The sequence below is a fragment of the Plectropomus leopardus genome, chromosome 17 (genome assembly GCF_008729295.1).
Source record: "Plectropomus leopardus isolate mb chromosome 17, YSFRI_Pleo_2.0, whole genome shotgun sequence".
Lineage (NCBI taxonomy): Eukaryota > Metazoa > Chordata > Actinopteri > Perciformes > Serranidae > Plectropomus > Plectropomus leopardus.
In genome coordinates this window covers 7,453,453-7,466,235 of record NC_056479.1, presented here as the reverse complement: position 1 = coordinate 7,466,235, position 12,783 = coordinate 7,453,453, and the positions used below count along the sequence as shown (strand labels likewise).

Below are 12,783 nucleotides of genomic sequence, written 5' to 3'. Positions count from 1 at the left end.
GGTCAGGGTAAGCCAACCAGAGGCAGAGTAAGGCAGAGTAAGGCGGGCCATTCGTTTGCCAGCAAAGGATTTGGAAATTGCCTTCCTTCAACACCGTTGTCTTTACAAGGTCAAACTACATATCGCACAAGCTAGTTCTGATCCAGCATACCCCTAACCCCAAATAAAACCCTGAACAACACCCCTAAGGACTCTATGGCACTGCATTATGGGAAGTGTAGGATCAACTGCTTATAGAACCTATCTTTCTTTCATAAGTTCTAGAAATATATGGTAGTACAATTCTGGAGGATCCTATTAGAAAAAAACTGTGTTGCTTTTTGTCTTTTATCCAAGATTCCTATTCATCTTTTTCAAAAAAATGTAAAACCTCCATGCAGACCATGCTCATCCCTTAATATCATAGAGATTTTCATCCTTGCACTCTTGTTTTTTAGTTTCTAAGACATTTATTTATATGGACTTTTATTTTGAATTATTTGCTTTTGCAAACAGAACACTACGTTGCTTTCAAACAACTCGATTTTTGCAATACCTTCCTCAGAGCAAGGGATATTATGTGGTATTCTAGCGGGAAAGAGCTGTGCGATGTGGGCATTTTGTCTGGCAGTGCATCACAGACAGTCTAATTGGTGCTGATTTAATAGCCTCTTAATGTCACTTGAAGGTCTGGCAACAGCTGCAATTATAATTGGCTCCGGGTAGACAAGCATGGCCCAGGCAGGCAGACTTGTACAGTGCGGTGACCCCTCTGTCACGTCTCGACACGACAGCAAATGTTTGTGTAGACGTTTGACTGTGAGGGGGCCACGAGATGTGAATTCAAGGGTCACGGGACAAGAAAGAGAAGAAGCAGGGAGAAAATCCCTCATCAGCTGGTAGTGTGGTAGAGAGGCTGATGCCTCACCCTGGGGGAAAATAGATCTGACGACGGGTGCATCTGCACAGGATTAGGGGGTCAACGGGGGAGACAAGGACTGGCCTGGGAGTAAAGCTACTGCAAACCACACACTGTATGAAAGTATGAAAGAGCACATCCGAAAAGATGGAAAACATCCAATCATGCCAGGTTTCCTTTGATCACAAAACTGTTACATGTTACCCAGGTGTTTTTTGTCACTTTCAGACTACGTTGCTGGACAGGGTATAAATCCAGCTTCTTCACTGATCTGTGACATTTGTGAATCTTATCTTCAACAACCATGAAAGCGGGAACTTAACTTCATTTGGACTGACAGCCCGATTGATCTGCCCACGAGTGAGCTGATTGTGGGAGCTGTTGGTGGAGCCTAGAGGCCTTACAGATCAATAGTGCTGTCAATCCAAATTCAGTTAAGTTTTCACTTTCATGGTTGTTGCAGTTTATGTTCACAAGAACGAAGAAGTGACTGAAAGATGTTTTATATGAGGAGCACAGTGCTATAATTTACATCTACTGACAATAAGATAACTGAATGGGAGCTTGTTGTGCTGTCTCGATCTTTAACCTTCTTTCCTTCTGTATCAAGGCAGTAAACGTAAATTCGTTGCATACAAACATAACAGCAGTAGGTGTTGGCTCATCCCTTAAATGTTTTTGGTATAGTGTCGTTTCCATATCTTGTCTGACTCCACCACATCATGGGCATGAGTTGAGCTGAACTCTATACTGTACAACAAAATTAAAGCCTTGGCAACTCAAGGCTGTATTTTTTGTATGCATTTTTTAAATCCATAATCTAATAAAAATCATTATTCATAGAAATCTTACACACTGGGTCCAATGCTTGTTCTTGCTGTATTTTTAGTGAAAATATGCAATTTGGGTCAATATGGAAAGACGTATTTGCTCCCTTGCTTCTTTCCACTTGAGTTACCTCCAGGCTGTAGCCACTCTCTGCCAGCGGCTACTTGAATTAGGGTTAAAATGAAATGATACTGTGCAGCCAAGAATTTGCGCTAAGCATCATTGCTGTTATGCATTTCTGGATAGGCCAACATTGCCCTCTATTTGTCGTTTAAGATTTCAATCACAATTTGCCATATTTTTTCACTTCTTCTCACTGGCCCCCTGTCCACTTCTGCCGTTTCTCTATATTGCTGCAATGTAGGCAATATGTCCCAAAGGTTTGGCCAGACTTTCTTTGCTACTTCTTGGCTAAACAAGTTTCTGGTTTTTGACGGATATGAAAAAATGCAGAAAATAAAACTTGTTCCAACTTTAGTGATGGACAAAATCTTCAGAGTCAGTGTGCAATGATTAACACAACGTGAGGCCATAATAGTTTTTAAACTTGTAACTATTTTGGCTGAAAATTCAACCTTTCAGAATGTACTACTGTCTGTTTTCACAAGTTTTAGGAGTTTCAAGAAATCATGTACCATTTTATATTAAAAGCAATCAATACAATATATGTACCACAGAAGGTAAACAAACTGTGACTTTTTCCCCCCAAAGATTAATGGAAGACTTTGCATTTTTAAGTAATTATGGTAATTATGTAGGTAAATTAAAACAAATCCTCTTACAACTGAATTAATAATCAAAATTACTATACATGGGTTTGACTGTTGTAGCCCTTAGTCTGGTGTGACTAGTAAAGTAGCTTCTGGTAGCTAATGTTAGCCAAAGTTGTGAAACTTCAGGTAGATGTAGCAGTGAAACGGTCATTCTGAGTTCAGTCTTCTTGCTTATGCTATTGTTACAGAATGTTTTAGTACTATACTAATACTGTAGCCACTGTGTAGCAAAAGTTAAACTAGCTTAAGCTATTTTAAAGATATTTCAACAGTAAACTACAGTTTCTACTGGTTTTTGTACAGATTTAAGAAAGGAGGTAAAACATGTTAAGTTTGCTTTAGAGATGCTTGTAGGTGGATTTTGTTACCTTTGACATGGCCATGCTAGCTGTTTCTCTGTTTCCAATCTTTATGCTAAGCTAAACTAATTGTATGCCAATTGTAGCTTTATATTCACTGTACAGATATAAAAGTGATATTAATCGTATTATCGCTCAGCAAGACAGCGACCAAGTATTCCCAAAATGCTTATTTTTAAAAATCCTGGCACCTTTCACAGTGTGGTGTGCAAACATACTCTTACTGAGAGTTAACATAGGGGGCTGAAATTAATCTAGTTTAACTTTAAATTTCAGAAGTAACTATTTTAAATTTAAAGTGCATTTTCAGAAAGCCACTGTTCAACTTGTTTTTACACCTGTTTTAATGTATCTATCCGGCCTGAAACACACCTTTTCAAGTGAAACGCCTGGAAACAAACAGAATAAAGTCTCATAAAAGACAATGAAGGTCTTTTTTAAAATAAATTAATCAATCCAGAAATCAATTTGTTCCATTTTGAGTGCTCCATGTGACAGCAGTCCGCGCTGAAAGGCCTCTCCTCCAAGAATGAGCATGGTGTCTGGCTGCTGGACAACTGCTGTGTTTGCTTTTCTAATCCAATTTCTAAAGGAGGAACACAACAGGTGTGCAGGCAGACAAGATATTAATAAATCAATACTGGCTGGTGGCCAGTTCAGGTTAGAATAAATGTAATGTTTCTCTGAATGTAGGTCTTAAATATTAATATAATGACGTATTTTTTTTTCTAACAAACTATTACTGGATGTCATCAGCCTCCTCCAGCAAACAGAGGCTTTTAATGATAATATCAGTCTGTGGTTAACTTCTGTCTGAAAGCAATTACTCATTATGGGTGAGCTCAGCCTTCCTGACAACACTAATGAACTAAAAGAGCAGCATTCTGAATTAAATATTCAGTCCAACAGAAAGTGATTTTTGCAGAAACCAAGTACTTAGTGCACAGTTTATCTCACAAAAAGGTAAATACTGCATCATAAAGCTGCCTTTGTCAAACACATTTGTCGGTCCCTAAAACCTGCTGCACTTGACTGAGGATTGACCACAAAAGGAATTTAAAATTTAACTATTAAACTATGTAAATGCATGTCTAGTGGGAAAGCGAAAGCTGTTAATGCTGTCATGCACTCAATTTTCACTCTTCATAAAATATATATATACAGTCTTATATATATAATATATATAAAAAAATATATAAATATATTGCGCCAAAATGTTTCCACCAGCCTTTCTTACTAAATGCGAAAAGCTAAAGCAGAGGATTTCACATTTTGGAGATTTGACACTCTCCAAAATGTGAACATAGAAGGTAGTTCTAGGGGCTTATGTACACATTTAAAGGGGGAATATGCACATTTTCAAAATTCATACATGCTATTCCTACAGTCTTAGACAGCCCAAAAATATTAGTAGTAACCAACAACTCTCTCAAAATCCAGAGTGCTAAAACTCAATTTTGTGATGTCATAGGGTTTTAAGTCTGGACAGCGTATCGTATCAGCCAGGAAAATATTTTGAGCATATGGGAACATTTTCTGTTTCAGCACCAAAAACACTACAACAGAATAAAGCTCATGGGTATAATCCCAAAACGTGGCTTCCATTCATTGTCAATGGAGCTCCAGACTTTACACTTGATAACATCACATGTTTGTAACCTTCTTCTCTGATTTCTGGCTTTTCGAGAGAGAGTAGCTCATGATCACAAATATTGACGGATGGAAATAACATATTGGAATTCATAATTTAGGTGGAGTTCCCCTTTAACATGATGTTCAGGTTGTCTTGCTGCAACTGACTTAAAAACACTGCATTCCTTATCCAATACTTTTTCTTTTTCAGTACATAGTGCAGCTACCTTTGCAAAGAATGTGTTGTTAGATGGAGTATGCATACAATTTTGGACATACTTTATAATGACATTGAGCCTTGAACTTTGTCCCTCTTGTTTATATCTGTTGCTGTCCTTAGTGAGAAATTTTAAGTGAAAAGAAAAGGGATCCCATATGGAACGCAGCAGATCCAAACAAAGTCACCTTAAATTACCTCGGAGCTACAACAAAAGGCCATTCACTGAGCTGGACAGAGACGGAGGTCAAACCAGAGAGCTCTGCTGTTGTCAATTTCTATGTATGTAGTTTGATTTTTAAGTTATAGTTGCATACAAAGTAGATTATTACATTTTATATTTACAACAGTTAAATTACATATGCATTCCTCTGTCATTATTTCTTCAGCTGACCGGATCAAGTAGGACATCTGTAGGACATTTTGGCATACTGCATTGGACATAGTATGAGATAGGATGTTCCAAATCTTTTTGGGGCATACTAAATAGCGCGGTAATAGGGAATTGGATCGCATGGATAGTTTTAGGGCAATGATTAACTGAGTAAGGGCTTTAAGTTTCCATATCCTCTGTGATGTTTGGCTAATTGTACAAATTGTTGGCCTCCAGAAAATTATTTCCAAGAAGATATTGATCCTAATTTCCCATTGGGATTAATTAAGTAATCCATCCATCTCTATAGATACCTGTGGCTTAATAGTGAGAACAGCTGCCACCAAACAAAAAGGTTTCTGACACTACTCTGACGGTGGCTTGTTATTGTGTTTTCTTTCAGGCTCTCTTATACACTGTAAAATCTAACAAGTTGATTTTATTTTAAGAAAAAAAAAATTTTATATATATATATACATATATGAAAATATATAACTACAAGTCTTAATTCATGTTTAACTTTATATCAATTGAATTTACTTACAATTTAGATGTAATTACTTGATTTTGTGAAGTTGTGAAGTCAATCTTTCTAAGTTTTAGCAACTTTAGTAAACCAAGTGTACTGTGCTATATATCTGTATTCTGCTGGTTGCACATTAATCAGTCATATTTGTATATTCTTATATTCTTCAACATTTTAAGACAACAGCTCTTACCGATCTCCTAACTTCATCATGCCAAATCCTTTGTCATGATCCAGTTAAGTTAGACAAACTTAGTTTACTAGAGTTGCTAAAATTTCACTTGTCATTTTTAACTAACAACTTCACAAAATAAAGCAAATACAGCTGAATTTCAAGTTAACTTCACACTCAGATATAAAGTACAATTAACATAAACATAAATTAAGATTTATACTTAATTACTGTTTCCAAGAATATTTTCAGTAAGATCAACCGGTATGCATTGAAAAAAATGTCTAGTTTAAAAAAATAAAATAAAAATGTTGTTAGTTTCCTGATTTCAGTCACACATTTTCTTAAAATAAAAAGAAAAGACTTTTTCTGGGTCTTATTCTTGTACATTGTTTTCAGTCACTTCTATCACTCAAAATAGCATTAGTCAAATCATCTGGATGGCATGAGTTCTTTGACAAATAAAACAATCCTGGTAAAAACTGGTGCAGTCTGCTTAGTGTCTTTTCCACTACTACCACTGGAAGTCTTAACTTCTACCCGTGCTGTAGGCTGTCAGTTGCTCCTGATTAGTAGTTTCTCACTGATGCATTCAGATGTAATGGTAACAAGTTTTATATTGCAAAGTACTGCCTATTGAGCATGAAAAAATATATCAAAAGCAGAGTTGTATTTTGGATTTTATCACAAAAATCAAATGTTCACTCACTTTATGTCCACCATTTGTCTTCAGACATTTCCTCCTTATTTGCATCAGAAACCAAAGATATTGAGCTCATTGGAGCTGATGTGTACAATAAATTTTAAGAGGGGGCACTTGTAGCCTTTTACAAATTATGTCCACTCAGCAGGAGTGTGAACTTATCATGAAAAGCAATAACAGGCATCAGACCTGTTTTCTTCTGCACACCACTCATTGAAAGGAATGTTACTGCAGTCGCATTACCATCAGCATGGTCAAAATAAATATATCAACTGGCAGTAGTGATTTAAGTTAACACCTGTGGACAGAATCTGTCGGTCCATAGTGGTCTTTTACTGGTCTGCTGCTCACTTTGCCTTCTTGTACTTCCTCATATGTGCTGCTATCGAGTGGTGATCTCCACACTTCTTTTGTTCTGTCCAAAATACTCCACAAATTCTCCGTCGGGTCCAACGAGGTACATGATGATGGTGTGATCGACCTAAGGACAACAAGAGGCGGAAATGAGACCTCATGGGCAACACTATTTTATTAACTTATTATTATGCTTGCACTGTTGCGACATGTTGTATGAGGAACAGTGGAGCAGAATAACTCACAATGTAGTCGTTGTCTTCGTCCTTTGGTCCCTGACTGTAATACACTCTGTAGGCTCTGGAAACCTGCTCAATCTGAGGCGTCGTACCTGTGAGGCCAATCAGCTTTGGAGAAAACTCTGAGAAATAAATAATGTTTTAATAGACTTGATGGAGGAAAAAGCAAAATATCTTTAATATTTCAATAATTGATAACTGAAATAATGAACAATATGTATTAGGGCTGTAAACTTCTGGTCAGTTAGTCTATATGCTTTTGTCCAACCAAATTCTTTCAATCTTTGGTGGTACTTCAATAAGGCCACTGTCCACCAAAGTGTTTCTTTCCCCAGCTTGAAATGCCAGTTAATGTTGCTCAGCACTTGTATTTGTCCTCTGTGATGGTTGGTTTTTGCTGTATTTATCCCGCTCCGTCTCCGATGTGATTGGACGGCTGGTGACAGTGACGAGCGCAGCGCTTTTAAAAAGTTAAACATTTTTCAACTCTAACTTTTAATCGATAAACACATAATCACAGAAGACACATATTTGAGGATAGTTACAGTAGACATGTCTGTGTATAAATTTAGTCTTATAATTTTTTTGTTAAGATCATTACCTCTTGAGAATAAGTCACTTTTTCCAGCAAAACTGGGATCTCGCAACATTATTTTAATACAGCAAATCATATAGAAGATGAAATGTATTTATTCGACTTTTCTGTTGTTATTTTTTAATTTATGTCAGATTATGTGCAACGTTTTAGTATGACAGTAATTCTCCTCAAAAGCACTCGGTCTTTTATGTGAAAACACACTATGCCAAGCAGAACAATTGTTTGATGCTTTTTTAACAGTATTTCTTCATCTTCTGACCAGTTTAACAGTGCTGGCGTGCAATGATGAAACTCCATCAGAGATTTCACCATAACATTTTGGAGCACTGTTATTGGACACTTTGTTTTAACTTTTGTGAAATTCTCTGCCCTTGATGCTCCACCTGCTGATGTGGGAACTGACGCCTGAAACATCTCACTTGTTGAACCATCTGTTTTTGACAGATTTTGCACTTTGTGTAACTAATATGAACTGTAGCTAGCATTCTTGAGGGAAAATGATTTCACAGTAACGTGCTGCAGCTGAAAAGTTGATCCAGTTGTATTTCTGTAATAAAAGCATTTCAGCGTTGGACTTTATTATAACAGTTTCATTATAGTTTGCAGGTGTCTGTCTTTCAGTTCCTATTAGTCTTCAGTGCTCAAACACATAGACAGGTTTTTCTCAGGGAAATAAAGTAGATTTTGGAAAGATCCATGAAAATATGAGGGTCTCAATTTCCCAAATTCAAACATATTGGTGAACCACAACCACCATGTGTAATAAATTATAGTAAAAATAGAATTTTTTTTTTTTTTTTTACCTTTCACATACGCAGCCAAGGCCTCTGGCGTGTCCCTGTCAGGATCAATGGTGATGAGGATCGGCGTCAAGTTTGGAATAGACTTTATTTTGTCTGTGGACAGCCGAACAACAATATGATGTTTAAGGAAGATTAGGATACTAAACATGAAATTTCTCTTGTGCAATATGAAAGTTTTTATTACCTATTTCATCCACCACTTCAATCATTTTCTCTAATTCATCCGGGCAGATGTCGGGGCAGTGAGTGAACCCAAAATAATGAGAACCCACTGGCCGAGGAAATCCTCACTCTTGGTGGGCTTGTTGTTGTGATCGATGAGCGAGAACGGACCGCCCAGCGCTGGTCGCCCGATGGATTTGTTCCGCTCTTTTTCAATGACTGCAAAGTTAAACAGGAGGCCAGGGTAGCATCTTTATCAACTGATTTTAAAGATTAGTTTTTGTCTTTTGCAACAATTAGATAAGATAGTTATTAGTGTGAAAGGGGGAGAGAGAGGAGGACGTGCAGCAAAGAGCCACAGACTGAAATTGAACCCACAGCCGCTGCAGCAAGGACATAAGCCTTTGTTTATGGGGTGCTTGATCTACCAGGTGAGATACTGGGTGCCCCTTTATCACTAATTTAACACAGAAATGAGCTGGTTCTAATATAAACCCATGATTTATTAACCTGTTTTACATATTAACATGACCTTAATGCACACAGTAGAGTAAAAGAGGTAAAATACTTACGTTCTTCTTTTTTCTTTCTTGAAAAATTTCATCGCTCCAAGCAGAGAGCCTCCAATAGCAAATGTTATTGCTAAAGATTTCCATGTCACAGGCTTTGAAATGGAGACAATTAAAAAACAAAAATAATATTATTTATGGGAGGTTTTTTTCCCAAGGAAACTGCGTCATTGATCAGTCTGTAAGCTCTTTTTTCCTCCACACTGCCTGAAGCAGATGTTCAGAGATTCTGCTCTCTAACCAACTCTAATGAGGTTTTTTAAAATGAGACATCACAGTGAGCTCATGTAATGAGTAATGATAAACTTCACAGAAACCTGACTGCTGTTCATGTGATTGCACTGCCAAACTGTTGTCTAAAATGAATGATTCTAACTCTAAATGATAGTGTTGGTCCTGTGTTAAATAATTGTGTGTATAAGTGATTATGATACATGCCTTAGAGGTCTTAATAGTTTCATTTTAAGCTTAAATTTCCCTGCTATAAATATTTCTATGAACATGCTGTCATTATTTCATTAGCAGGTGGGGTTGAGAGTTTTAAAACAATAAAACATTGCATATTTGCACTATAAACACTCCATACTGCCTTACAATTGTTATTATCGTTATTATTTCTCACCTTTCCATTTGACAAGGTCAGTGTTGCCCAAATGCAAGTCGCTTTAAGCGACTTACTGTTTACATGAACAAACATGCATCGGGATCAACCTGGGGGCTCAGTTCCTGGCTCAAATACACGACGAGATATGGATATGTGGACGGGGGAGCTAGGGGTTGAACATTCTACGCTTAAATGATGGCTGACCATTTCTAACCGGTCCATTAATGCCGACAACAAAGAGCATCTTTAAAATGTTTCTCTTGATGCATAAAATAGATAGCAGACAATCAATACAGTCCCAAATGTTTTTTTCTTTCTCTCTTTTTTCTGTTTGATATGTGGTCTTTAATTTGTGGTAGAAAGAAAAGAAAAAAAGGATCAAATCATAACAAATACAAAAATTAGAACAATAAACTATGTTGTCACACAAAGGTGGGACATACGTATGTCTCACAGTGCAGTAAAAAAAAACAAACACAAAATGCACCAAATCTTTTAAATCCCAGAAATTACGTGTGAAATTATCTGACAAGACCCCACATTTTTAGGTAAATATTGATCTTTTTGGTGGTGTAGAGGTCTAAAAAACTCAAATGAGAGAAATGACATAATAGTACAATAGTACTATAGACATAATAGCAGTTAATACACTGATTTAAAAGTTTGAAGGTCACAGTTGACAGCATACAATATGTACACAAAGCAGCCACTTTTAGAATCCTTTGTCTATCTTATTTGAACAGCATTAGCCTTTTTAATCCAATATCAGTTAAACCATTGTATGGGCCTTTTAATATATGACAAGCAGTTATTGTTAACTACTTCTGCAAAATAGGGAAATTACTACTTCATGATAAATAACACCTCTACTAACTGTTTTTACATTTGACAATGCCTTGTTAAAACTTTTTTCTTTGTGAGGACATGTGAATACTCCATGCAACTGTAACATAAACTTTTGTCACTTACCCCAGACTTCTTCTTCTTATCCCCTGATGAAGGCGGTGGAGGTATTGAAGAAAATGCTCTCAAGGAGTGTTGATACAGCCGCTGAGCTGATCTGCAGGTGTACCATTGACTCACATTCACCTGTTAATGAGTGAACAGAGAGAAAGAAGACGTGCTTAAAGTTAGAAACCTTGCATCATAATGTCTCGCCTTGAGTGGCTATAAAGACAGCATACTTCTGAACATTATGCCAAACTCCATTCAAACAAGGTGGTGTTGCATGATGCAGCATTCCTACAGCTTAATAAAATTCCTTTTAAATAATGTGAAAGAATTTGTTGAACATTATTTTCATGAGTAATAAACTTTAAACGTGTGTTCAGAGATATGGTAATTAAATATGTAAAACTTAAAAAATTCTTTTAATGTAGAAAATTAACTTGTATGGGTTATGTGATCAGAATTATGCTAATTAAATGTTCAATTACCATAATAATGAACACACATTTTTTAAGTTTAATCTTCATAAAAATTATGTTTTCAGATTATTTTAAATTAATTTTAAAGTGTTTCGGACTGTTATCATAATTATGAACACACATTTTTAAGTTGATTACTAGTAAAAAAAAATATTTTATAATATATATTTTATATTATATATCTATCTATCTATATATATATATATATATATATATATATATATATATATATATATATATATATATATATATTTTATGTAAATATATATTTTAGTTTATTATTTAAAGGGATTTTTAAAGTGTTATATACTTGATAAACACAATTATGAACACAGTTGATTCCTCATAAAATTATGTTATTGCAGATAATTTTTTTCCAAATTGTTTTAAAGGAATTTCAAATTGTTAAGGCAAGGAAGATTTAAGACTGTTGAGGACTTTTTTAATATCACTCGGAATTAAGTTTAAGACCAATTTTCTAATAACCAAAATTAAAGGAGTGGAATTATTTTGGCCAAATGTTTACTGTAACATAAAACATGACATGCCATGGACTGAATACGTAAGAGGAGGAATTTATTTTATTATTTGACAACAAAAAAGGTGCCAATTATTTTGAGATTTTAGAAGGCACCGTAAGAAACAAAAAAATCATAAAATCCTGTCTGCCCGTTTTTAAGACTTTTGAAAGATTATTATAAGCCAATTTAATACACATTAAGACCTCAATTTTAGATAAATGAATCCAATGTCTTTCAAGACTTTTTTAAGGATCCGCGAGGACCCTGATGACGGAGAGACGTAACTAGAGACGTTTCCAAACTATTCAGTGTCTTTTCGATTCAGACAACCATTTTGGCTAGTATTTTATGAGCTGCAGAACTGCTTCGTCAAAAATTTCGACGCTCTGTTTCAATAAAAACATATTGTGATACACTAAATAGAAAAATAAGGTTTTAAGAATGAGTTCCTCTCAAAAAAATATTAGCCTGCATGTTTTATGTATTCGAAATTGTTATTAAAGTGAATAAAAGTCGTGTTGTAGCTAAGCAGCGTGGCTACGAACTTGACACAAACGCTAATTAGCTAAATGTCTACACGGAGTTTGGTGTTACACCTGATGTCAGACAGCTAGCTTTGACCTACCAGGCTGCAGGGAGCTCTCCGCGGTGACAGTGTGTGTTTCAGTCCCGTTTCTCTCCGTAAAACAGTGTGTGAGAGTCTGACAGTTTGGCTCCGGGTACATTTTTGTAAGAGTTTAACGTTACTGTGCAACAACCGGCATCCCAGGCTGGGATATAAAACGCTCAGGGCCATGTTAGGACCTTGACAGAGCCGCTGTTGTAACGAGGAAGCGGGTTACGAGTTTATAAAACGTGATATGTGAGGAGAAATACGGCATACAAATTACTGTTCTGGGGTCAGCTCTACACCTTGGTGTTATCTTAAAACGGCTAATTCGGAGTTTAAAAGGCTGTTCTCAGGTCAGTGTTCAGGTTATTGAACACAGGAAATTACGTAGACGTCTTCTTCTATGATCTTTTCA

General features: G+C 36.1%; 1 pseudogene; it reads right to left on the bottom strand.

The window, feature by feature from the left end:
- Positions 1 to 6,647: 6,647 nt before the first annotated feature.
- Positions 6,648 to 12,752, bottom strand: LOC121956811 (annotated as a pseudogene).
- Positions 12,753 to 12,783: the final 31 nt, after the last annotated feature.